Here is a 27,965-nt window from a genome sequence, read left to right on the forward strand (position 1 = left end):
GGCGCCCACAATTAACAGTATGAAAATGGACTTACCTCGTACGTCCACTCGAATTGTACCTTTTGTACTTTCCTGTATATTTTTTCTTTCACTTTTCAACTTTATATGTTAATCGTATTTCAACACCCTACCTGACATATCACCTTTGTTCCTTTCCATATCTACGTGCATCATAACTTCCAATATCGTCAGTTTCTTTCTTCTATCGATGTTTCCCTTCTGCTGAAAGCACAGGTTAGTATGAGGAATTTCACTCCCTATGACTCGACTTTATCACACGATCTTAGATCTGAAAGAAAGTAACATCCTAAATGTCTTGTAGCCTCTTATTTATAAATGTGGTGCACAACACACCGATAGATAAGACTCTACTAGACACAGTCTGTAGACATTCCAAGGACGAACTGCTCTAATACCACTTCTGTCATGACTTAACCCCGTAGGCCACGACTGGGGTCCGACCTGGACCCCCTTATGCGTATCTATCAGCTATACTCAAGTTGAACCGTGTGTGAGGTGATACTATACACAAAACTCCAATGGGTCAAAACCTTTTTCATTTATACTTAAAACCTTCCGAAAAGAAGAAGCAACAGGCTTTACATATACTACTGTTCATGATCTAAGAGCCTTAACATGCAATGTTTCAACTACTACAGGAGTCTAAAAATCACAAAGTGAATAAAGTCTATGAATTACACTTGGAATTTCATGAGTGGAATTATCCCCACATTTTATATACAAATCATTCATAACTTATACCTAAGACATGCCAAAAGAAATGAAGAATACCTCTACATACCTCTTATGGGTTACTCTTTATCCCATTCGCCTCGTCGTTCTTTAAACCTAGGTAACATGAAAGCAATACAAGTATCAACAACCCTAGACTTTTTAGCGTCTTAGATTACCTAGGAGTATTAACAAAACTTATTTCCTCACTCACCTTCTCAACTAGTTCCCTAGTTAGTTAAGGGGTTAATTGAAATCGGGCAGCACCTCCCCTATAACATGCCTATCCGAATTTCCAATTACATCCCTAATCACTACATCCAACTAATAATAACAACATGCAGCTCATATACAAATAAAACATGGTAACATTACACAATACAAACTCCAAACAACTCTTTTAAACTATGATACCAAAACAGGGTCTTTAATCTTTATTTCGTAAAACCTTTAACTATACGAAACGGAGGGTCGTGTGGCTGCAAAAAGCAGCACCCACGCCCCATTTAGAACATGTTCCATCCCTTCAACACACCATCCCACACCTGCATCTGCAAACCAGAAGCACAAAAAGCAGCACCCATGCCCTATTTAGAACATGTTCCATCCCTTCAACACACCACCCCACACCGGCAGCCGCACACCACAAGCACAACACCTTGCTTCGACTATAATTTAACTATAGCGACTCCAATTTAACTTGTTTCGAATGTCAAGCATCCCTATGAAATATTTATACTTCCAGCCACATAAAAGGCATATAATACACCCCATAACCTCAAAATTTAAAGGAAGACCTTACCTCACCCGAAATTGGCCAAAGCTTGCCAAAATTCACCTCGGAAGTTCTCTAGTTGCGACAGAAATATTGTGTCTGTTTGCTATCCATTTGGTTCTGCTAAAAACCATAAATTTACTTCATTAATACACTCATAACATGTCCAAACTCTTACCAAAACGTGGGAGAAGAGAACCAAGCCATACCTTGCTAAAATTTACTAAAACTTATCTCGAAAGTTCTCTTAATATGCTAAACATTTGCGGACTATTTGTAACTCTTCCTTGCTTACCCAAAATGAAATTTTACGTTATTAAACAAATCTATATCACCATAGGATACCTTAAATAGTTAATTCACAAAACTAAAGTCGGGACTTACCTTTTTTCTAGCCAAACCTGTGGCTTCTCTCTTTTGCTCCTTAGCTTTTTTCTCTTAGTTCTCTCTCACTTTCTAACTTGGAAAATTTTAATATGATGACTTAGTCATCAAATGGAATAGATGTACTTTCCCTTAGGAGGTTACACGTGTCATCCCCTAAGGGTGATACATGTCAAGCCCACATTGGGCCACCTCAATCATGCAACCACCCCTAGGCTGCCACATAGCAGTGGGGTCCCCCCCAAGTAGGTAGGTGGGTCACCTCCTTGCTTCAGATAATACCACATGGAACTTCCTCCTTCTGCCATATGGCACCCTCTTCTTGCTTCCATGTGTTATCCTCTTCTTTCCCTCATGGATTCGTAATCTCATCTTACTTTAAGAACCTGTGTAATCCCTGCTATGCAAGCTTGGTATAGCTCAAGTGTGTAAAACTTTTAAGGTGGTAGATTATGTAGGTAAGTCGAGTCCTATGACTCATTACTTGGCCTCCAACTCCTTCCGACTTCTCATGACCCTATTTCCAACCTTCCCTACTATGGGGTATCACATTCTCCCTTCCTTCAAGTTGTTTGATAGTGTCGTAGGTTATCCGGCTCACACGATGACTTCTAAGAAGCTTAAGAGACATTCTGAGCTCAAGAGTGTGGGGTGTAATAGAACTCTCCCAAGGTCCTTTTCTAAAAGTAAAGCTAGGGTTTAAGAATTCAAGTCTTTTCTTCAAGGTATAAAGCTAGGGCTTGTCCTGTGCACCATCTTTGTCATTATATGTTATGTCAGACTAGTATGGTTTATTTCTACTTTTCAAGAGTTATTCCTAGATCCTTTTATCTTCAGTTTTCTATGAGATTTTAAGACTTGTCTTCTATATTTTATTCTTATGTTGATTTTCATGTTATCCTAAGTCATTCTTAATTCGTTGTGCCATATCTAGGAGCTTGGGTCATGAAAAACTTTGTATCAGAGCATCATGTTCAAGTGTCCTTGGGTGTATGACAAATTCATGTTGAGTAGAGTCTTGTTCATTAATGTAAAGCGCGCCACATCTATGAATAAATTGATACAGGGCATTTAAGAAATTTCACTTCTTTCATCACTCTTAATTTGTATGACAGAGTTGAACTTTATAAGGTTTCCTTCTAACTTATGTTCTATGTGTTTCAAAATCATACCTCCAAAAAAATCTCCATTGAGAAGGAACGTGGATAAAGATGAGGAGCGACAAGCACCTTAAGATCTGGTTGATCCAGTGACTGAGCAAGTCTCTCATGCTAATTTTAGGACTGCATGTGCTTGTCCAAGCCATGATGGTGCAAGCCAATTATGAGGTTATAGGCCTTGTGAACTCAATGATGGTACGATGGCAAGAAAGGTTTGAGACTTCACAAAAATAAATCCTCTGAAATTATATAGTTCTAAGGCAGAAAAAGATCCATAAGAGTTTATTGAGAGGATCCAAAAGATTGTTGATATCATGTTTGTGATTCCAGCGGAGAAGCTGGGTTTGGCCTCTTATCAATTGAAGGGAGTTGCTTAATTTTTGTTGAACTATTGGAAGGAGGAAAGGGTTATTAATGTGGGTCCTTTGGATTGGGAAAGGTTTAAGGGTGTTTTCCTTGATCTCTTCTTTCCCCTAGAGTTGAGAGAGGCTAAGGTTCAACATTTCATTAAATTGAAGGAAGGAAACATGAGTGTGAGGGAATATGTTTTGAAGTTCACTCAATTGTCTAAATATACTCTGACTATGGTTGTCGACTCTAGAGCCCATATGAGCAAGTTTATTTTTGGTTTTTTGGACATGATGATCAAAGAATGTAGAACTGCAATTTTTATAAGAAAATGGATATCTCGAGTTTGATGACCAATGCCATTCAAATTAAGGAGGAAAATCTTAAGGAGAATGCCAGAGAGTCCAGGATGGCAAGAACTGATAGTGGTGACTTTTCACATTTGAGGTCCAATAATGGTGGTCGTTCTCAGTTTCAACAAAAGTACTTTGGTCATAATTCATCTAGTACTCCAGTTCAAAAGTCCTACAAAGATAGGGTGTCTAACCCTAATACTCAAGGAGAAACTTTTAGTGGTCAAACCATCCCCGCATATCAGAGGTATGGGAAGAACCATCAAGGAGATTGCTTAGCTGATTCTGCTGCATGTTATGGTTGTGTTAAGACAATTCATAAGGTGAGAGATTTCCCTTCGCTTGCTAATAAAGGTAGAGATGGTCTTCCTTAGACTCAGACTGCTTCTTCAGGTCGTTCGTCTTAGTAGGGTGCTTCAATTGGTTCTGGTGGTCAGCATCAGAACAAATTTTATTCTCTTCAAACTCGATAGGATTTGGAGGATTTTCTTGATGTGGTCACTAGTATGTTACAATTCTTTTAGTTTGATGTTTATGTTTTTCTAAATCATGGAGAAAATCCTTTTTTCCTTACTCCTTAGGTTGATACAAAGTTTGATGTTGGTCCTAAAATCTTGTTAGGACCCTTATAAATAATACTCCTATCAGTAACTAAATTTTAGCTAAGTGGGTTTATAGAAATTGCTTAGTCTCAATTTCACAGAAAATCATCTCAGGTGATCATGTAAAGCTACATATGACTGAATTTGATGTTATTTTTAGTATAGATTGGCTTCATTCTTATTATGCCTTTATTGACTATAGAATCCAAGTGGTTAAGTTTCGATTCCCTAATGAACCATTCATAGAGTGGAAGGATAGTAATTCGGCATTTAAGGGTCAATTTATCTCGTCTTAAATCTCGAAACATAATTTCTAAGGGTAACGTCTATTATCTAGTATGGGTCATGGGTACAAATTCTGAAACCCCTACTCTTGAGTCAGTTCCTTTTGAGGATGAGTTTCAGAATTGTTTCCCGATGATCTTTCTAGTATTCCTCCAAAAAGGGAAATTGACATTGGAATTGACCTTTTCCCATATACCCAGTCTATCTATATTCCTCCGTATAGAATGGCTCTAGCAGAACTGGAGGAGTTAAGGGACTTTTTGGATAAAGATTTTATTAGACCGAGTATTTCTCCATGGGGTGCTTAGTTCTCTTTATTTGAAAGAAGGATAGTTCTCTCTATATATGCATTTATTATTGACATTTGAACAAAATCACCATCAGGAATAAGTATCATATCCCAATGATTGATGACTTATTTGATCAGTTTCAAGGTGCTAGCTAATTTTTAAAGATTTATCTATGATTAGGCTATCATCAGCTTAGAGTGAGAAAATATGACATTCCGAAGACGGCCTTCATAAATTCGTATGGCCACTATGAATTTTAGGTTATGTCTTTTGGACTAACTAATGCTCGGGCAGGTTTTTTATGGATTTGATAAATAGGGTGTTTAATCAATATTTTGATATGTTTTTCATTGTGTTTATTGATAATATTTTGATATATTCTCGGAGTGAGGATGAGCATACCGAGCATTTGAGAATTATCTTGCAAGTTCACAAAGATCGTTAATTATTTGCTAAGTTTAGCAAGTATGAGTTTTGGTTGAGGTCAATTGCATTCCTTGGCCATATTGTTTCTGGTGATGGTATTTGAGTTGATCATAAAAAGACCGAGGCGGTTAAGAATTTGCCTAGATCTCTTTCTGCCCTAGATATTTAGAGTTTTTTTGGTTTAGCCGATTACTACAGATGGTTTGTGGAAGTATTTTTCTCTATTGCTTCGCCTTTGACTACTTTGACTCAAAAGAAGGTAAAGTTTCAATGGTCCGATGCATGTGAGAAGAATTTTCAGGAGTTGAAAGATCGACTTACTTCCGCCCATTTTTCTCTCTGTGGAAAGGATCTGATGGTTTTGTTATTTATTGTGATGTCTCAAGAATTGGTCTTTTTTGTTTTTTGATGCAAAATGGCAAAGTGATAGCTTGTGCTTATAGGCAACTTAAAGCTCATGAGAATAATTACCCAACACAATATTTGGAGTTAGTGGCGATGGTGTTTGCTTTGAAGATATAGAGAAACTATTTATATGGTGTTCATGTGGATGTGTTCACCTATTATAAGACTTTGCAATATGTATTTAAGGAAAAGGATTTGGATATTCGCCAAAGAAGGTGGCTCGAATTATTGGAAGACTATGACATGAGTGTTCTCTATCATTTGCTAAAGGCAAATATGGTTGTCGATGCTCTGAGTAGATTGTCCATGAATAGCGTTTCTCACATTGAGGATGAGAAAAAAAAGTTGATTTATTATGTGCATAGACTAGCTCGTTTGGGTGTTCATTTGGATGATTTCGAGAATGGTGGTGTTATTATACAAAATGGATCAAAATCATTTCCTATGTCGAATATCAAGGCAAAATAAGATAGTGATCCAACTTTTATCGAATTAAAATAAGCAGTTTCTAAAAAAGTCATTGAAGCTTTCTACTAAGGGGGGGATGTTGTGCTTCATTACTAAGATCACTTATGTGTTTCTGGTTTTAATGGTTTGACGGAAATGATATTGTTCTAGGCTCATAATATTTGGTAGTCTATTCACTTAGGATCTAGTAAGATGTATCGTGATTTGAAGGAGGTTTATTGGTGGAATGGCAAAAATAAGGATATTGTGGAGTTTGTGGCTAAGAGTCTGAATAGCCGATAAGTGAAAGTTGAGTATCAAAAATTGAGAGGTTTAGCTCAAGATATTGATATTCCTACTTGGAAGTGGGAGTATTTGAATATGGACTTTATTATGGTTTTACCTTGTACGCATCATCAATATGACTAGATTTGGGTTGTTATACACCGAATGACTAAGTCAACGCATTTTCTTCCAGTTAAGACTTATTATTCAACCATGAATTATTCTAGGCTTTACTTTCGAGAGATGGTTAGGTTGAATGGTGTTTTCGAACTGAGGACTTCTTTGGTTTGGAGATCATTTCAGAAGTGTTTTGGTACTCAAGTTAAGCTTAGTACAACTTTTCACCCTCGGGCCGATGGTCAAGACGAGTGGACTATTTAGACTTTAGAGGATATGTTGAAAGCCTTGTGATTGACTTTAAAGGTAATTGGAATGACCATTTTCCTTTGATTGAGTTTGCATATAATAATAGCTATCATTTGAGTATTCAAATGGCTCCATTTGAAGCTCTCTATGGTAGGAGGTGTAGATCTCTTTTTGGATGACTTGAGGTTGGCATGGTCTCTTTGATAGGGTCCAAATATGATCATGAAGCTATGGAGAAGGGGATAAGAATCGGGTTGCTTGAATAAATAAGAAAATAATGTGGAAGCAAAATTACATAGATTAAAGACAGAAATTGAAAGATATGTGAAATTCAAAAATAAAATCCCCAAATTTCAAGAAAAGTGCTAAGAAACCTAATTGATCTTAGTTTTCAAACTTATTATGGTACCAATAGAGTCAATTCAAGAACTTAGATCAAAAGTGATCTAGACCACTATTTCAAAGAAATTAGAGATAACAATTAGTATAAGAGTAATCACCTTCTTTAATCTATGAATAAGAACCAAATATATCAAGTTAAGAATTAATCTTACCTCTTAAAGAATCATTCTTATAAGGTCTTAAAATAAATCCATAGTCACCACACACAAATGTGTAAAGAAGAGAAACCTCTCAAATAATATTAATCTTCATGTTTTTTAAAAATAATAAAACCTACCCCTATACATAGGGAAAACCAATCCCAAATAGAATGGGATTGAAATCCTACTTTATGGAAATAATAACTAGGAACTTTAAATTAAATTAGGAAACTTTCAAACTATAAAACTTTAAAATAGAAAAGCATATAAAAATAATACCAAAAAATCTTCCCTAAGGAAATAAGGAAGAGTTTCCAACTTGACCAAAATATGTGGATTCTTCCCAAGTTACTTGCACGTGACTTTTTCCTCCTTTTTGGGTGAGGATTTTAAGCTTCTTTTTTGGGTAGAAATTCATCCCCATGTGGTCCCTAATCTTCTTCCATTTGGGGTTGTTGTCCATTCTTCACCATAATGCTTGGACTCGTTCTTGGGGTTTTCTTCCAAGATAAGTATCTTCTTGAGTTCCTAGTGAATCCCAACAATATTAATTAATGTAGGACAACACGGATGATATTAGAAAGTTAGACTCATTAGATATAGGTTGAAGACTGCCCAAAGCTGACAAAAATCCTATTCGGATGTGAGAAGAAGAGACCTTGAATTTGAAGTTAATGATTGTGTTTACCTGAAAATCTCACCTATGAAGGGTGTGATGCCTTTTAGTAAGAAATGGAAGTTTAGTCCTTGTTATATAGGCCTATATCAGTTTTGAGGCATTTCGATAAGGTGGCTTATAAGTTGGATTTGCCTTCGGAGTTGGCATCGGTGCACCTGGTGTTTCATGTTTCCTTGTTAAAGAAGTGTATTTGTGATCCTACTTCAATCGCGTGAAAGAAAGCCTATCCTATGAAGAAGTTCTAGTTGAGATTCTTGATTTTCAAGTTCGAAAATTGAGAAATAAAGAAGTTGCTTCCACTAAAGTTGGAGGAATCAATTAGTTGAGGGTTCTACTTGGGAGGCCAAAGCTGATGTGATATCTCATTATCCTCATATTTTTCCTTCACTTCAATTTAGCTTGAGGTATCAGTCCCTCATGTTTACTCTTTCGGATTCATGTGTCTCTGTTATTTTCATGTTTCCATACGCATGCATGTTCATAAAGAGGGTTTTAAAAGTAATGTTTTAGCTTGGGGTTTATTAGTCCATGTTTTTATGCATTTAGATATGTTTTGCATTCATGTTGGTTTGTTAGATCTCTTTTCCTAATTTATTCATGCTAGCTTGAGTCCCATACAAGGACAAATTTTCCCAAAGGGGAGATATTGTAATACCCCAGAAGTTGGAAAGGAAGATTAAAAAAAAGGTTACAAAAAAATGCTTTTGGTGCCTGTGCAAATAGACCCATCTACAAACCGTAAAAGGTCCGACGGTCCATAGAAGGGTATCGTAGGAAGGACTCTGAGTTGGGAAATTTTACAAGTCTTAGAAGTGTTTGGACAAGCCCCCACTCACAATCCATACAAGGACCTACAGACCGTAGGATGCACTCATAAGAGAGTTTCAAAGACACTATATGTTGAGGTATGCAGGACGAGGGATTCCTACTGACCATAGGAAGAGCTATGGGCTGTAGGAGGACCTGTAGTTAGAGAATCAGATAGTTGTAGTTTAGGTTGTGAAGGACGAACGAAGTCTTCAGACTATAGACCTACCTACGACCTATAGGGTGGATTCTTAGGGTGAACTTCAAAAACATGGATTTTGACCGTGATTCCATGAGCCCATTCGACAACTCGTAGAGTCACCTACAACCTATAGGTAGGGCCCGTAGGTCACCACTAGCATATTTATTCTAGGGATATTTTGGACATTTTTCATTCTTTTAATATCAAAGTCATATTGTTTTGGGATTTTTCCCACAAACAATAAATATCCAAATCCTCCAAATATTCCCCATTCCCTCTCATTCATCTAAAAATGTCTAAGGCTCTTAACGAACTCTCCCAAAGTCTTCTTGTACAAGTCAACCTAGGTTTCAAGGATTCAAGTCTTCTCTTCAAGGTTTAAGGCTAGGAATCTTTGAGGTATGTGTGAATTTCATCCATGGAGTCCCAAAGTATTTTCAAATTCCTCTTATGATTTCTTCCTAAACATTATATTTTGATGATCTTACATTGGATTAAATAAATTATGATCGATTTTACTTTAACTGATCTTATTATGCATAAATTAATCTTAATTAAACATTTTTGATGATTTCTACATGAGCCCATGCATTAAGCCTATTTTGTTATTATGATCTATGTTTGAAAAATTATGCACGCCTCATGAATTTATGAACTATGATTTTAATGATTCTTTAGATGAAGTATCAACATGAACTTTAGGAAACCAAGGTTTGATTCAAAAGGGAAGTAATCTCATTATGATGGTTTTCATGATTTAGCTACTTTGATTTAAGTGTGATTTCCTATGAAAAGCTTATAATGATGTAGATGCTTTTGATTAAGTATCTCTTATGACTTTTATTGGGTTGAGGTTCATGATATGTTTTAAGGAGCTATTCTTATGGTTTTATATATTTTATGAAGAACTTGGTAATATTAGATTCTTATTTTTCTTCTCAAAGACTATGATTTTTTATTTATGATATTTGTGTTGAGAGTTTACCTAACACCAAGTGGGCTAGGAGAAATAACCTTGGTCCCATAATTATGAGCCTCGATATGATGTCCCAACTTGAACAATCAAAGCTTAATCTAGTAGATCCATAAATAGCTCATGTAAATGGTTCTTACCTTGGCAAGTAGTACAATCTCTTTTTGGTGTGGGAGGTATGACACCGAACTCCATATCTTAGCTAACATGACTTATGTCGATTAATTATTTCTCTCACTATGCTACGTTTTGATTATATTTCCTTATGGATTTTGCATTGACCATGTTTATATTTCTAAAGACGTTTTAGATGATGATATCATGTTTTAGGTTAGTCATTGCAATATCATATTTTATGTCATGCATTGCACATTCTTCATACTCAGTACATTCATAGTAATGACTGACAAGTGCTCTCCGAACCAAGATAGATAGTCTCCTATCACTAGGCTCACCAACCAACCTGGACTTACTGCATACTTCTTATGCCTATATTATTTTATAATATAGGTCACAATGCTCCCACTCAAGCTCATGGTTAGTACAGACTCCGCTTAGCTTTAAAGTTTGATGAGTCCTCATGTTCCGTGGATGTTTATGTGATACTTTCATTTAAGCAATATTTCTTTTAGATTGTTAGAGAGCTAGGGCTTGTCCTATGCCCCATCTATGTCATTAGTGGCTATGTCAGACTAGTATGGTTTATTTTTGCTTAATGTTATTCTTTGATCATTTTATATTGAGTTTTCTATGAGAAGATTGTTTTTATGACTTATTTTCCTCTTTTAACTCTTATGTTGATTTTTATGTTATCTTAAAAGCTTTTGGATCCTATTTGATGTATCATATCTAGGGTTTAACTTGGATCATGATACTTTATTTTTTATCTTCTCAGAATTTAGAGCATTCTAGTAGCGACCCCGAGTTATTTATGATTAGCTGGGACATAAAGTTTAGTCACTGAGTCATTCATATGAGATTTGTGCAAGTTTTAGTGTTTTGCAGCTTTTGGAGTTTCTATGGCCAATTTCAATCAAAACTCTAGAAAGACAGCCTCAGAATACAATTTTGATCGTTTTAATAGCTCCAGAATATCAAGTTTGGTCTACAAAGACCTTTCATGTAGAACTCAAGGCTTTCGGGTTCATTCCGAGCTACCTTATGGATTTTGGCAAAATATGGAGCTTAGGTGTAGGAATCACTTTCCGTCAAGATGAGATCGATTGGAAGTTTTGACATCTCCTTTGATCCCGTAATGCTAAATTTAGTGGGTGTTATACCCTATTTTAACTCGAGGTCAAACGGTGTACAATATATTAGTGATTCCTAATTAATTATTTTAAGAAGTCGTCACCTAATTATTTTAAAGGTAAATTAGGATACCTAAATAATTAACTAATGTAATGTTAGAGTTAACTTCAAATGATGGTCTACTTAACTTATATGATTTTAGGTAAGGATTCTAGTTATCCTAAAGGGAAGAGTTTAAGCATCCTTTAAGATTCGTTAAAAACAATTACAGGCCAAACTTAGATTAATTAATTAAAGCTACAAATGTTAAGGAATTTAAAAGAGTCAAAGAGATAAGTAGGGAATACATTAATTGATGGTACACTTAAAACTTGAAAACAAAAAAGCATTTGTTGTAGCTAAAGTTAGACTTGCTTTGAAAAATATGATATAAGTATAAATATAATTGGAAAGACGTATTATAAATATTTTAAGGATTTGTTTAACACAAGATTTGCTACCCACACAACCCAAAGGTCGTTGTGAACATCACCTTGGAAACCAGGTTCATTTCAACTAGAGTTGGTACCTCCGGTTCCCATATCTTCCCCTATTTATTCCTTAATCATACAATTATAGTTATATTTTGCTGACTTTAAACCTTTGAATAATTTATTAGTTTATACACGTTTTCATGGCTTTTGATAGTGATGGTAGACTAGGGTCATGTACTCACTCGAGGACGGGGATGGGGACGGGGACGAAGGTTAGGAGGAGTAAGTGGGTTAAAGGAGCGTCTAGAATGAGAGTAGATTCTTGGAACATTGGAACGTTAATGGAAAAACTCATAGAGCTAGTTAAGATTCTAAAGAAGAGGAAGATTAATATAGCTTTGTGTACAAGAGACCAAATGGGTAGGTTTTAAACCTAAGGAGGTAGACGGGTATAAGCTTTGCTTCTCTGGTAGATCGAAGAATAGGAATGGGGTAGGCATTTTAGTAGACAATAACTTAAGGGATTAGGTGGTGGAGGTTAGGAGAGTCACTGATAGGATGATGTCGATTAAGGTGGTCGTTGAAGAGACCACGTTGAACATTATTAGTGCTTATGCGCTGCAAGCAGGTTTAAATGAGGAGGATAAGAGGCGGTTTTGGGAGGATTTGGACAAGTTAGTGGAAGGCATACCATCTACTGAGAAGCTTTTCATGGGAGGGGATTTCAATAGGCACATCGGATCTATTTTGGGAGGGTATGATGATGTGCATGGAGGCTTCGACTTCGGGGTCAGAAATCGAGGAGGAGTCTCACTATTGGATTTTGCAACAGCTTTTGGGTTGGTGATAGCCAATTTGAGTTTTCCAAAAAAGGAGGACCACTTGGGAACCTTTCGGAGTATGGTGGCTAAGACCCAAATAGATTTTTTACTCCTTAGGAAGGATGATAAAGGTCTGTGCAAAGACTATAAGGTCATTCCGATCGACAACCTTACAACCCGACACAAGCTCTTGGTGATGGATTTAGGGATCAAGATGACGAGAAAGAAGAGGGTCGGGGATGACCGACCTAGGATCAGATAGGGGAGTTTGACCACGACTAGCGCCCTGGAGATGGGAGAGAAATTGAAGGATATGGAGGCCTGGGATAGTAGTGGGGATGTGAATACTATGTAAGATAGGACGGCTAGTTGTATTAGAGTTGTAGCAAGGGAAGTGTTGGGAGTATCAACAGGTAGCCGTGGCCGGTACCGAGGGGATTGGTGGTGGAATGAAGAAGTGCAAGGAAAGGTGAAAGCAAAGAAGATAGCGTATGCGAAGCTGATAGAAAGCAAGGATGAGGTGGAAAAGTGGATGAATAGGGAACTTTATAAGATACCGAGGAAGGAGGTGAAGTCGACAGTTTTGACGGCAAAAACGGTAGCTTTTGAATGCCTTTACGCTGAACTAGAATAGAAAGGCAGGGATAGGAAATTATTCAAGATAGCTAGGGTACGGGAGCGAAGGGCACGCGATGTGGATAAAGTGAAGTGCATGAAGGACGAGCATGGAAAAGTATTGGTAGAAGAGACCCTCATTAAATAGAGATGGCAGTCGTACTTCCATAAACTCTTGAACGAAGAAGGAGACAAAGAGATTGTGTTGGGAGATTTGGAATATACATGGAGGCTTCACGATGGTGAGTGTTGCAGGATTATTTCGGTCAAAGAGGTTAAGGATGTTGTGCATAGGATGCACTGGGGAAGAGCGACCGAACCTGACGAGATTCCTGGTGAGTTTTGGAAGAGCACGAGCCCGGTAGGTTTGGAGTGGCTGACTAGGTATTTAATGTCATCTTTAGAAAAGCAACGATGACCGAAGAATGGAGGTCGAGCGTAATGATCCCTCTATACAAAAACAAGGGGGATATCCAGAGTTGCAACAACTATAGAGGTATCAAGCTTCTAAGCCATACTATGAAAATGTAGGAAAGAGTGGTGGAGATGAGGGTTAGGAGAGACGTGTCTATTTCAGAGAACCAATTCGAATTTATGCCGGGACGCTCAACTACTGAAGCCATCCATCTTATGAGGAGACTGGTGGAGTAGTATAGGGAGAGAAAGAGGGACTTGCATATGGTATTCATCGATCTAGAAAAGGCTTACGATAAAGTTCCATGAGAAATGCTATAGAGATGTTTGAATGCTAAAGGTGTACCGGGGGCGTATATTAGAGTGGTCAAGGATATGTATGAAGATGCCAAAACCAGGGTAAGGACAGTAGGAGGAGACTCAGAGCACTTCCCAATTGTGATCTGGTTACATCAAGGATCAGTCCTTAGTCCGTTTTTTATTTTCCTTGGTGATGGATGGATTGACGCAACAAATTCAAGGTGAGGTGTCATGGTGTATACTTTTTGCGGACGATATAGTCCTGATCGATAAGACTCGTAGCGGAGTTAACGCTAAGCTAGAGGATTGGAGACACACCTTGGAGTCTAAAGGTTTAAGCTGAGTAGAATCAAGACAGAGTACTTAGAGTGCAAGTTTAGTGAGATACCTCAGGAGGTTGGCGCGGGAGTTAGGCTTGGTGGCCAGGCCATCCAAAAGAAAAGTAGTTTCAAGTACCTTAGGTATATCATGCAAGGTAGTGGGGAGATTGACGACGGTGTCACACATCGTATTGGGGCAGGGTGGATAAAATAGAGGCTCGCTTCCGATGTGCTATGTAACAAGAAGGTGCCACTACAACTTAAGGGCAAGTTTTACAAAATGGTGGTTAGACCGGCTATGTTATATGGGGCGGAGTATTGGCAAGTTAAGGTCTCTCATTTTTAAAAGATGAAAGTTGTTTAGATGAGAATGTTGAGATGGATGCGTGGGCGTACCACGAGCAACAGGATTAGAAATGAGGCTATTCAGGATAAGGTAGGAGTGGCCTCGGTGGAAGACAAGATGCGGGAAATGCGACTGAAATGGTTTGGGCATGTGAAGAAGAGAGACATAGATGCCCCAGTGCGAAGGTGTGAGAGTTTGACCATGGATGGTTTCAGAAGAAGTAGGGGTAGGACGAAGAAATATTGAGGAGAGGTGATTAGACAGAACATGGCGCAGTTACAGCTTACCGAGGACATGAACTTAGATAGGAGGGTGTGGATGACCCATATTAGGGTAGAAGGCTAGTACATACTCTCATTATTCTTCCGTATTAGTAGGTGCATTAGCGCACTATAATTTCCTTTGTGGAGGACTCAAATTAGGATAAAAGGCTAGGTGATTCATCTTTTGCACCATAGCAATTGTAGTTCTGCTCATTGTTTATTGTCATTTGATTTATGCATTATATTGTTGTTTATAGTTGTGTCTCCGTTGCACTTTGACTATCTTATTTATCTTATCTTATCTTATTTATTTATAGTAGTTAATGCATCTTTCTTTCCGTACCACTCTACCATGACTTTCTCATTTTTTTGCTATTCCTTGTTTTTATCTTGTTTTCGATATGCTTGTCCTTATCTGACTTTTTATCTTGCTTTCCTCTCTTAAAGCCGATGGTCTTCCGAAAACAGCCGCCCCACCTTTCAAGGTGGGGGTTAGGTCTGCATACATTCTACCCTCCTCAGACCCCACATTGTGGGATTATACTGGGTTTGTTGTTGTTGTTACCATATAGTAAAGTGATTTAAGCTTCACGAAGTAGATAAATAATATATATAATAATACTTGTAATGTAAATTAATGAAAGAAGAAATTTGGACCTTCAATTGTAAAATAAAATGGTTTTTCATAAGTTTGGAAAATATAAAGCCTTATGTTAAACCCATTTAGCATTGAACTAAAACCAATTCAAGTCATTTCTTTTGAAGTACCAAAACATAGATTTAAAAGGTGTCTTTTGTGCATCCTAACCAAAATACAATATATTTAAATTAGATATAATAACGTACTTAACCAAGTACCTCCATGATTAGATCAAAAATAATTTAGATTTGCCTAAAATAGGAATATTTAAATATAGGAGTAAATAATAAGTTCCTTTTTTTAAAAAGAAAATAAACTCTCAAGATTAAGAAAATGTATGAGAAATCAAATTTAGGTTTCTAACTCATATATTTAGCTAAACGAGATGTTCTATGATCAACTAATATTTTATTATTAGCTCTAAATCACTAGCGGGTATAACCTTGAATATGATATATACATCTATAAAAATTAAAAAATAACAAAAAAAAGGGTAAGTGAAATATTTGACGAAGAAAGTAACATGATTAACCAACTTAACATTAATAAGAAAATGTAAAATTTCAAAGCAAAACAATAGATGAGTCAAACTTAAAAGAATGGATTAAAAGAAAGTTCGCAAATTTAAGACGTTGATTCCATTTTATTTGAAAACTAAAGGAAAATCTAGTTGCTCATATTTTGAAGACTAGTTAAAAATGTCAAATAATCTCAATTTTTAGTAAAAGGAAATAAAACCTCAGTTGGTTTTAGAATTCTCTGAGAATCATGAAAACCTAAGTTGGAAGATATATACATGAACTAGGTTAGTGTTTATGGAAAAATTAGTTCGTTGGAATTCCCTCAAAAAAATATTCAATAGTCTCCCTGTAAGTGATAAGGTATTCTGAAGTAGTTAAACTAAAATCACATACAAACAGTCACACATAAGATGCAAAATAACCGAAGAAGCATAAGATATTTCAATAATGCAATAATCATTCAAATCTTCTTCCCTCCCCTTTCTTTTTTTTGGGGGCGATATTTTGGAGTGGGGAAGGGTGAAGTAAAAAATTGCTATAAGACTCCAGCTATTCTTTTGTTCTAACTTCCGTTTTCGTTCGGAAGCGTTATAAGGGAACAATATAAATAAATGAGTGATAAGGAAGAGGATGCCATCCACTGATGTAGTGGCATCTAGGTCGAGTCTCAAAATGAGACTCCTTGTTGCTCCATGTGCCATGAAAAGAAAGAAAGAAAATTACAGAGGATTAGAAAAAGGAAGGAATCTAATAGGCGAGAAATAACAAAGATAATATAGATTCCTTAGCATGACATATAATGGGTTCAACTAGTTGCAAAGAGAAAACACAAAATGAAAAACTTGATTTAACTAACAAATTGAAATCTATAAAGAGTTAAACGAATCATTGTACAACTAATTCTTTAGGAACTTGATTCTTAAAATAACTCATAATTTTTAAAGTATTGCTTAGAAGTAGAACCATATGCCATGATTTTAGCCAAGGCAAAATGACACCTTCATACAGTATTAGCTTTCTGTATAGAGTCAACACACATTTCAGAGCATGCTGTCTGCATTACATATTTAGACTTAATAAAACGATATCCAAATTGACGAAGAAAATTCATGAACATGAAACGCAGCTAAATGTTTGTATCTTTGGAAAGTTCCTGAGGATATAGTTTGCCAAGTATTTTTTTTTTAAAAAAAATGTATTCAACAGACAAAACAGAGGCTAAAAAAAATACTTAACAAGCCAATATTGAAAGTGCTTGATGCACTATATCGTAGATTCTTAGTTTCCATTAGAAAGAAAGGAATAGGTGATGCAAAACAGATATTTAAAGGGCAATTAACGTGCAAAATAGCCAGAGTTTAATAGTAGAAAACACGCAGCCCACATGTGATTCTTGGTTAAATTAATTTGGACAGGAGCATAACTTTATAGGACAAAACATATTTTTAAAGCACTATTTATCAAGTAGCTTAAACAACTAACAGGATACCATTTCTAAGTTACATTCACAAACAAACTATAACACTTGTTACCAAAACGATGTTTGGACACATGATTATGGTCTTAGGAGACAGAATATGAATAGCGACTCAAAGCAAAATCAAAAGATTCATTAGCCGTGAATAACAAAAAATCAGCATATTACCAAAGATGGGCTAAATCATTCAATCCAATAACTGAAAAACTAAAAATAAGATAAAAGCAAAATATTACTGACCTATTTACGAGCAATGAACTAGAGCCTTGAAGGTTTCAGATCTACTTTCAAACGTCAGCAACTATGGATTCGATCGCCTTTAAATCTACAATCTCGGAAGAAAGATGATAACAAATTTTGGCCGGTTAAGATTAGAATATGGCTGCTATGATGGTTCGAAAATAGTAGCTTTAATGTGAGGTTTTTGACTAAAAAAGAATAGATTCCAGAACGTCCAAAACGAATGCAAAATGATGGTATTTGTAGGGACTAAGTTGAGGTTATGAGATCTCTTTTAGGCGGGATTTGAGTCCCATTTTGAATTCAAAATGACTCACTGGACTCCAACAGAGACAACTCGAAAAAGAAACAGAGAGAGACAGGGATCTCGGTCCCAAAAATGGCTAGAAGAACGAAAGAAACAAGTAAACTTTTTACCTTGCTCTGTCGGATTGCGAAAAAAGAGAGAATAAAATTCAAAATCTTTGGTCAAAACCTTGGGATTTCTCAACCATTCTCCATAAATGTTTACTCTAAATGACCTTACAAGACCATGCTCGCAAAAATGGTGATCGAAGCGATCCTCAAAATGGAGAAAAGGAAAAAACTCGTCCTCTGCCATTGCAGAGCAAAAGGGAGAGAAAATATTTTGGGGGAAAACAAAAGCAACCTTCTTTTGTTGGTTGATGAAAAACCTACAAAACTTTAGGGCTTTCAAGGGTATTTGGGACAATTTGGATAGATTAAATGAGGATAAAATAAGTAGTACAAGGTATTTGGAAACTTAGGGTTTTTAATTTAGTTTGACCAACCAATAGGCCAATGACAAGTGGATGGGCGTGTGTTGGTCATGAGAGAATATGTTACGGTGTGTGATAGGCGTGTTTTTTATAACGTTGGCACCTTATGTGGCACTGACAAGTATGCTCGTTTCGCGCTGATGTGGACGAATGGGTGCTATGGATTGGGCTTCTTCTTGGGCCAATATTGGATGAATCAAAAGACCAACTACAAAAAATTCGGCCAGCAAAACTTTTTTTCTTAAATTTCTTTTTGGCTTTCGAAATGAATAAATATAACTTTAATAAAATTTATATTAATACATACTTAAGTAAATGAATATTATGTTAAAAGGTAATTATCAATACTCAAAAAAGTTACATAACATCATAAAAATTAAGTGATAATACTTATAAAAATACTTTTTTAGATACAACAACTATGATATCTTTTTTCTTTTTCTTTTCCAAAATTATAATAAATTGAATAAAAGATAGTGATATAACATATAATAAACATGTTTATAATTTGTTTAATAAAAATTAAGGACAAGTATAATAGCTACTATGCTCTTAAGTTCTTAAAATCATTAGACCTGTAAAGAAAATAGTTTGGAAGAAAGTTGGGACAAACTTGGGTATCAACAATGGGATAGCATATTCTGTTTGCAAGCAAAACGTTCTAAATGAATCTCGATCCCTCATCGGTGCATTTTGCATATTCCCTACTTGGGCCGGTGCAACACTTTTACTCTTCGTGTTTGCGCCCTAGGCACTGGTTTGAAAAAGCTTAAGATCATGGCCTTTGTATTCACGAGTTTGGCGCCGCGTTCAAAGAGACCATGCTCCTTGCTTATCGCAATCGTGGACCAAGATCCCCAGTTTGAAGGGTTGTGGCTCTGACTCTCTGCATTTATAGAGGTCCTGCATTCGCGAAGAAGGCTTGATTGGTCTTTTAAGATCAGTTGCGAATTAAGTTCAGTCCTCCAACTTCTAAATTCAATATCTCGAGCTAGGAAGCTCCAATTAAGGAAATTTCAGTTATGTTGGTTTATGCTTTGGCGTGGCTACGAATAAAAGATTGGGAAGTTTGGAAGTTGTTGTGTTTAGGTAATTTCCATCCCAAAGGGGGTCTTTCTTTGCTTGATTGTAAGCTTTAATGGTGAATTTTCTTGCATGTTGTCGTTTGGACTGTTTGGGCATAGAATTGTGTACCATTTTGGGACACAAGCTAGGTAAGTTATTAGGACTTTTTGACAGAGTCAATCTCGGAATTCTCAGTGTGGGTCCCACATTTTCATTTTTATTCTATTTTTTGGTCTGTCTCCAATTATTGTAATTTTGGTGTCTAAATATCCATATTGATGTTGTGATCAATATTTTATTAGCATGGTGATGATTAGAGTTGTTTTGAGAAGGAGGAGATTTTCTGTAATGCATTTGGAGTACGCGTAATTGTCTTTGAGGCAGGCTACAATCTAGTTTCTTGATTGAGCTTTATTAGATAGTGATTAATATGAATTGCATGTGATATAGGATTGTACATTTCAAGTTTTAGATTTCCTTCCATTCTATTCTATTTTCTTGATTGAGCCTTAGATGAATTTAGTCGTGAAATTCTTAGTTTAGGCTTGTGACCTTGTTTATATTATATTTAGTGTGAATATCCTTCTTAGGAGCGATACTTGAGACCTTAGGCTAAGATTGAGTCGTAGATGACTTAGAGTGTGTTATATAACCCTTATAGATGTGCGTTTCTCCCTGTAGGGCTTGTTTCAGATTACATTTCTCCTATTGGTGATTGAGATCTTAGTGGAACGTCGTAGCCATAGGTTGTCTTTAGTTGTACTCGGTCGTAAGCTACATAATATGCTTTGGTTAAGGTATCGATCCTTGAGTATCTCTCCCCTATTGATTATAGAACTCTTCTTGATTCCTTCGCTTTCGAATAACGTTTAGCACTTTTGACTAGTATTGATCAGGCTAATATATTGTTGGGACTAAGGCCATGGTTGAGAAAAAATTGGAATCTAGGTTAGTTCTCTTTGTCTTAGCTTTGTGGTAGTATTGGTAGCGTATTTCTAGTTGTGTAGGCTCTTGTTTAGATGTTGCTGATGGTATGCATTGCATTAGCTATTCATTCTCAAGTTTTCTGTGTAGTGCAATCCCAGTTCATGCATTGATTCACTATTACTATTTTGAGAAAGTCTGTTTGACAATATTACTATTTTAAACTAGTTTTAAAGGGAGTCGTACTACTTGGATCACTTGATAAACTGATTTTTGAGATAAACAAGGTGTAGAGGAAGTGCTTCGTTTCTAATTTGAAAGATTAGAGGCATCTGGGATGTGCTTAATTTTTACTTGACTAGTCGGCATGTCGTTTCCATTTTATACAATGGTTTGACTATGTAACTCTAGTGCCTAGATGAAGCAGATCCATGATGATTGATATAAGTCATGTTTCTAGCACAGTCAAGCTATACAGACTTCTCGTATCTCCTATGGGTCCCTCCAATCGTGTGACACACTTAACCAAATGAGGGAGTTGCATAGGGTCCTACCTTGTGAGTTAAGGGCTGAGGTTGGGCAATATATTTTGTTATATTTGAAACTTGTTATAGATGATACTGTGGAGTTTATGCATATCTTTCATTCATATACATCACCCATTATTAGTATAATTGGTTGCTACTTGCACCTGCCAGTTTTATGGAGAACTATTGGGTTACGTTTGTTGCTTTGTACCTTTCGAGATTATGGGGGTTTGTCTAGGTTATTGTTTGACTATATTTGTACATTCTTGTGTTGATTTAATATTTGCGCATATGTATATGTGGGCCTCAGACTTGTCTTGTAGTTGGCATCCCCTGATTTGGTAGATTTGGTTTGGTCCTAAGTCTATAATGGTAAATAATGGTGGTTACCATCAGTATACTTATGATTAGTTGACCTCTGTAGTAGGGTCCTGTAATATCTCAAAAATTTCTATGCCAAGACTCGAACCATTCTTTTTAGGCATATATAATTGAACTCAGAGACTTTTAGTTGTATATATAAGTTAGGATCAATTCCTAAGTATTTTAAGAGTATTAAATGTGTTTTAGGGTCATAAGGGATCTCTAACACCAAGCCGATTCCAAATAAGTTTTATCGGCTAAGTTTCCGAATGAATTTATATAAGGGTCAACTTCAAATGACCATATCTCCTAGAATATATTGAATTTGGTGGACCATAATCTATCAAATTAAAGGTCTTTGAGTCTTCTTTCTAACGCTACCAATATTGAGTTTTTCTGAGTTTGGAGTCAAAAGTTATGCTTGGTTGACCAGAGAGGTCCGCGACAAGTCCACGTCGCGGACCTGCAGCGAACTTTGACAATTTTTCCAGATTTCATTTTTTGTCGAACAGAAAGGTGCGTGACACGTCCGCATAGAGAAACTGTCACAGACTTGTCCAGTTTTCTAGATTTTGTAGAGGCATTTTGGTAAAATTACCTAATATCCATATATACGAACTTGGACGCATTTTGGGTCATTTATTTTCAGTCTTTCACCTCCAAAAAACCCTAATATTCATCCTCTTCTCTCTCAAATCATCCTCTCCAATTTTTCTATCAAACTCAAAGAATTCAAGTCTCCTCATTGAATACCAAGAATCAAGTTTTTTTAAAGTTTCACTCTAAGGTATGTGGGTTTTCATCCATGGGTTCTTCCACCCATGGAGCCCAAATATTTTTTCAACTTGATGTTTCAAATTCTAAATGGTGAATTCTTATGGGATTTTTCATGATGATTTAGAATGCATATATTATGGTATATTTGAAGCTTTTTGTGTTTAAATTGATATATTGACTCTTATTTATGAAATGAAATACTTTTTGTTAGTGATCATATATGAAGGCTTGGAAGGTAGTTTTAAAGTGTATATGGTGGGTTGTTTTAAGATTTTTGATGCAATGCATTTATATCACTCTCATGCATACACGTATTCTTTAAATATATTTGAAGGTCTTTATGAATTGAACCCACCTAGTCTTCCTATGTATTCATGAAGTTGAATTGAAAGTTTATGAGCAAACTTATGTTTAAGGGAGTCTTGTGAAATGATTGAATGATGATGAAAGGGCTTTTAGACAAACAAAGGATTCAATATAAAAGGAAAATTCTCACATATTTGCATCAAATGAAATATTTTAATGAGCTACTCCACCGATGATGATTTGATATCGAAAGTTATACAATGCTTATGTTATTATGATATTTAAATGTTATTCCATGGGATTGACCTAAAACCGAATGTAGCATGTAGATGGGGACTCGACCTAAGGGGTCTTTAAGTAAAGTCTCATGTTGCATTAACTATGCACCAACATAGGAGCCCTTGTAGGCTATTTAGGCTAGTGGATCCACAATTAGCCAATAAAGTTAAAGTTAAAGAATGTTAAAGTTGACGGAGTCCTACCCGGCAAGTAGACTCCCCGTGCCAACGTAGGGGTTATGTTGGATTCCATGTAATAGCTCACATGATTTTAAATGTCGGTTAAGGTCACTTCCCCACAAAATGAAGGTTTTAAGGTTTCTTATGATGATGTTTAATGTATGCACTCATTATGCACATTGCTTATTTATGTTCCTCTTATGTTCTTCATTTCGTAGCATACTCACATACTTAGTACATTCAAAGTACTAACGCATACTTTTGCCTACATGATATTATCATGTAGGAACCGACGTCTCTCCTCGACCTCCTCTACGTGGCTAGCTTGAATTAGTTTGAAGATTGCTTATGGTGAGTTCCCATGTTCCGGGAATAACCTCATTTATATTCTAAGCTCATATTTTGTAAAATATTAAAACTTCTATAAAGATATTTCTTGACATATATTTTGAGGGTGAGCTAGGGACATGTCTTAGCCCCCGCCAAGTCTAATAGTAGAGGTATGTTTGGACATAAATGGAAAATATTTTGAAGTTGCTAAGAACTATTGTTCCACGATATTTACCTTAGTCCCAGTTCCCTTTTTATATTTTTACTTTCCGCTTGTTATCGTATACCATTACTAATGAAATGCTTAACAAATGCTAAGAGGCTTGGGTGAGGCACCTCTGGGTGTCTCATTCGTCGTGTCACATCTAGGACCTAGGCCCGAGTCATGACAAACGTGGTATTAGAGAATGAGGTTTTAAAATGGTCCTCGGAGTCCCACAATTATGAATGGGAAACTATGAGACATTTAGGAAAGTTTTTCACTTGTTTCAAATTCATGTCATGCCTCAGAGTGTACTAAGCCTTCCTCTAACTAACGACTTGTTTTGTGTTTCCTTAGATGATGCCTCATGAAAGACCACCTCAAAGGGCAAGGGTACTACCTCGAAGGGCAAGGGTTGATGATGAGGACCAACCTCCTCTAGTTCGGGATATCCCACATCATGAGGAAGGGATAACCCATGCCGAGTTCCAAAACATCATCACATTATTGGCTCAAGCTGTGGCCAACCAAGGGCGTCAATATGTTCCCCCTCCCCAAGTACAAAATTTGGACACTAGGATTCAGGAGTTTCAAAGGATGAATCCGCCGGATTTCGATGGTTCTAAACTATATGAGGACCCTATAGAGTTCATTGAGGAGGTGTATCGGATTATGGCAATATTGGGTGTTCCATCAAATGAAAAGGCAAAACTAGTGGCCTATTAACTCAAAGGTGTGGCTCGAGTGTGGCATGAGCAATGGGTTGTGGAAAGGGGTGAGGATGTGGGGCCGATTGAATGGGAAGTGTTCAAAGGGAGGCCAAAGTCCAAGAGTTCATCAACCTCCGACAAGGAAGCACGAGTGTGAGGGAATATGCCCTCAAATTTACAAGGTTATCCAAGTATGCTCCCTCATGGTCTCCGACTCCCGGGCAAGGATGAGTAAGTTTGTTTTCAGTAGTTCAAGCTTGGTGTCCAAAGAGTGCAAAACGGCCATGTTGGTTAAGGAGATGGACATCTCCCGGTTAATGACTTATGCCAAATAAATCGAAAAAGAGAAGTTGAGGGAAAGGTATAGAGGGTTCAAAAAGGTTAGAGTAGATGGTGGAAGGTTCAACCCTCAAAGGTTCGATTATGGTGGCATTAGTATCACGCCCCGGGAGGGTACCCTAGACGTAATCGGCACTTGAAAGCCATTTCTGACCTTCAAGCGAATCACCTAACTCAATCATTCTGTCATTCAGTCATATACGCTCAAAGGAAGGCTCAATTATAATATGCTATTTACAATATGGGGGCCGAAGGCCAAATATGTTTAACTCAACAAAATAAGTATAATAGGACTCCTCAAAATAATAGTTCAACCTCCCCACACTCTAGTCTATGAAGCCTCTACCAAAGTCTGGAAGGTGCCAATGACAAGCCCATAGGTACCAACAATGAAAATACAAAGACAAAACGAAACTATACAAGGAGCTCAAGATCCTCCGAAAACTAGAAGGACTCACCAACTAGCTGGGAGTGTATGTGGATCTTCAACGGAGCTCCGGTTGATGATCTCTAGTACCTGTCTATGCATCATGAAACGATGCAGGACAAATAGCGTCAGTACATGGAATGTACGAGTATGTAAAATGGCCGGATGAAACAAACATCAAGAAAACATCAACATCAACTCAAGGTCTCAACTCATACATACATGACAACTCACTCAAGTGTCCTAAGTCTAACAAGAATAGTTTAGCCGGGACTAACTCATAAGCCACTCAACTTAACTGACTCGGAGAACTATCAAGACCTAAATGGGAGTTTCTCTTATCCGACAACCATCACCTATGAGACGGTGATAGTACAACAATCAGACATTGTTGCCACATCCGTCCATACTTTTCCAGGGCACGAACGCCTCCCTAATCATGGATACCATCGATTAGTCAAGTCCTATCATTTCAGGATAATAAAATAGGAAACATCCGACTTTAATAGTTCAATCCCATGGGAAGCATCCGACTTTAATAGTTCCATCCCTACCTACGTTGGCGGCGTAGTTTCTGGGGTTCGAGTATGGACTATACTCTTACTCGCTTCGGTGCTCGATACTCCTCCTATGAATCTATGCTCATAATACTCCCTCTAATCATCTCAAACAAGCTCTCATGGATAGTTTCATGTGGGATATTGCCAACTCATTAACTCTATTCTCATTTCAACTCAATTAAGTCATAATGGCAAGTTCCATTTAGGACCTCGTCCACTCGTCAATTCTATCCTCCAATTAACTCAATCAAGCTTCATTTAGATAAGCATTTATGACATCTCCTCAAGACTCATCACAACTCTATGACTTTAGCTCAACAATTCAAGTAGAATAACACATTTAAAGAAATTGACTTGAGCAACATAATCACATGGATAAAGAGATCAACAAAATATAATAACAAGTCATCTCCATCAACTCATACTAACATGAAGGTTTTAGAAACTTCTTAGCGCAACAACATCAACACACATAGCATCAAATAAATAGGGGAAAAAACTCATTCAAACATAAACCATACCAAGAAACTCCATTTTTATGGACATCTAACCTCAAAGCAAGAGTAGGGAACATGGGTGGACTCAACCCATGTTTTGGATAGCCTTACATACCTTAGTGAAGACTTGAAGAAAACCTTGATGTTGGATCTTCAATGGAGGACTCAAATCTTGAAGCTCTTGGAACTCTTCTTGTTGGAAATGGAGAAGAAGAAGAAGAAAGAGGGAGGAAAACTCCTAAGGCTTTTTAGAGAGAGAGAGAGGCTGCAAAATATGATCTCAAAATGGTCTAGGGTGATACATATATAATTTGGGTAAGTTCCCAAATTGCCCCTTCTCAAAAGTTCTGAAAATAGGCAAAAATATTCCTGGCGCGATAGTGGCGCGTAGCGCCATTGCAGCGCCAGGCTTGTTATGCCTAAAACCTGCACATCTCGTAGTGGCACGCCGCGCCATGGACCAAACTACTGAGGCACATTCTAGGTGTGATAGTGGCGCATCGCGCCCTTACAGCGCTAAGGCCAATATTTTCTGGGTTCTGGAAATTAGCTTGAAAAACCCTGCACACCTTTTAGTGGCGCGCCGCGCCAGAGCCCAAACTACTGAGGCATGTTTCTGGCGCGATAGTGGCGCCTTGCGCCACTGCGGCGCTAAGCCCAGTTTTCCAGCAATTGCAACCCAGGCCTGGAAATCTCTGTTGTGCTAGTTCATCTTAGGATCGTCATATATTTTGACTCTGAACTCCAAAAATTACATTCTTAGTGGCATTGGAAAGAAGACTCGACGACCGTTAATTTAATAGGTCGTGGGCCACCCAGATCATCATATTTCAAAAGATAAGGTCGTTAGAAGTCAACCTCTCATGCGAACTCCTCCTCAAACTTAGCCACGACGAATATTTTGGATTGATTTGGTCCTAGGGGTCCTTCATAACCCCACATCACCTCTAACGCTGCTCAATTTCTCAAGGTCTCCTCTTACTCATGCAAATGCTCTACAATACTCGAGTTCGACCCTACCCGAATACAAGAAAGGTCCGAATCTTAGGGAAAATGTTTGAGGGGTATTATATTATCTCCCCTTTGGGATCATTCATCCTCGAATGACGAGTAACCAAGAATGAACTCTGGGTGCAAATCACAATCAAGAATTCAGTCATTCAATCAATCAAATTCTTAAACAATTATCAATCAAGACTCAAAATGCACAAATGAATTCAAGTCAAGGAAATGGGCATTACCTTCAACATGCTCGTCGGTAGGCACGAATAGATATGGATATTTAGATTTCATAGATTCCTTCACTTCCCATGTGGCTTCCTCAATAAATTGGTTTCTCCAAAGGACCTTGACTGAGGCAACCTCTTTGTTCCTCAATTTACGAATTTGGCGATCAAAAATTTAGACTGGAACCTCTTCATAGGATAAGCTATCCTTAACTCCAATACAATCAATGGGGACTACCAACGAGGGATCTCTTAAGGACTTTTTCAACATCAAAACGTGGAATACCGGATGAATAGAGGATAGCTCTAAGGGTAACTCCAATTCGTAGGCAACACTCCCGATCCACCTCAAAATTAGGTACAGATCGATATATCGGGGACTAAGCTTCCCTTTCCTCCCGAACCTCATGACTCCCTTCATGGGTGACACTTTCAAGTATACCCAGTCACCCACCTCAAATTCTAAGTCTCTCTTCCTCATATCGGCGGCTTTGGGCTGTCTTTAGCCTATCTTGGATAACTCTCACCTTTTCCATGGCTTGGTGAACAAAGTCAGGCCCAATCAACTCAACCTTACCAACTTCAAACCATCCAATTGGTGATCTACACCTTCTCCCATACAAAGCTTCATAAGGAGCTATTTGAATACTGTAATTATAGCTATTATTATATGCAAACTCTATGAGAGGTAAGTGATCGTCCTAATTTCCTTTAAAGTTCAGCACACAAGCTC

General features: G+C 37.2%; 1 long non-coding RNA gene across 6 annotated transcripts in view; it reads right to left on the reverse strand.

Moving 5' to 3' along the window:
• LOC129895939 (uncharacterized) overlaps positions 1-18,402 on the reverse strand; it is a 46,221-nt gene extending 27,819 nt beyond the window's left edge. For 5 of the 6 annotated variants that reach the window (XR_008767883.1, XR_008767888.1, XR_008767887.1 and 2 more), the window contains exons 1-2: positions 18,160-18,402; positions 17,743-17,827 (exon numbers count right to left, since the gene is read on the reverse strand). This is a non-coding gene — a long non-coding RNA (uncharacterized LOC129895939). Of the gene's footprint in view, positions 1-7,743; positions 7,929-17,742; positions 17,828-18,159 lie in introns of those variants that run through there. The other variant, XR_008767885.1, reaches the window with a different exon arrangement.
• Between the last annotated feature and the right edge of the window lie 9,563 nt (positions 18,403-27,965).

The sequence above is a fragment of the Solanum dulcamara genome, chromosome 7, assembly GCF_947179165.1.
Source record: "Solanum dulcamara chromosome 7, daSolDulc1.2, whole genome shotgun sequence".
Lineage (NCBI taxonomy): Eukaryota > Viridiplantae > Streptophyta > Magnoliopsida > Solanales > Solanaceae > Solanum > Solanum dulcamara.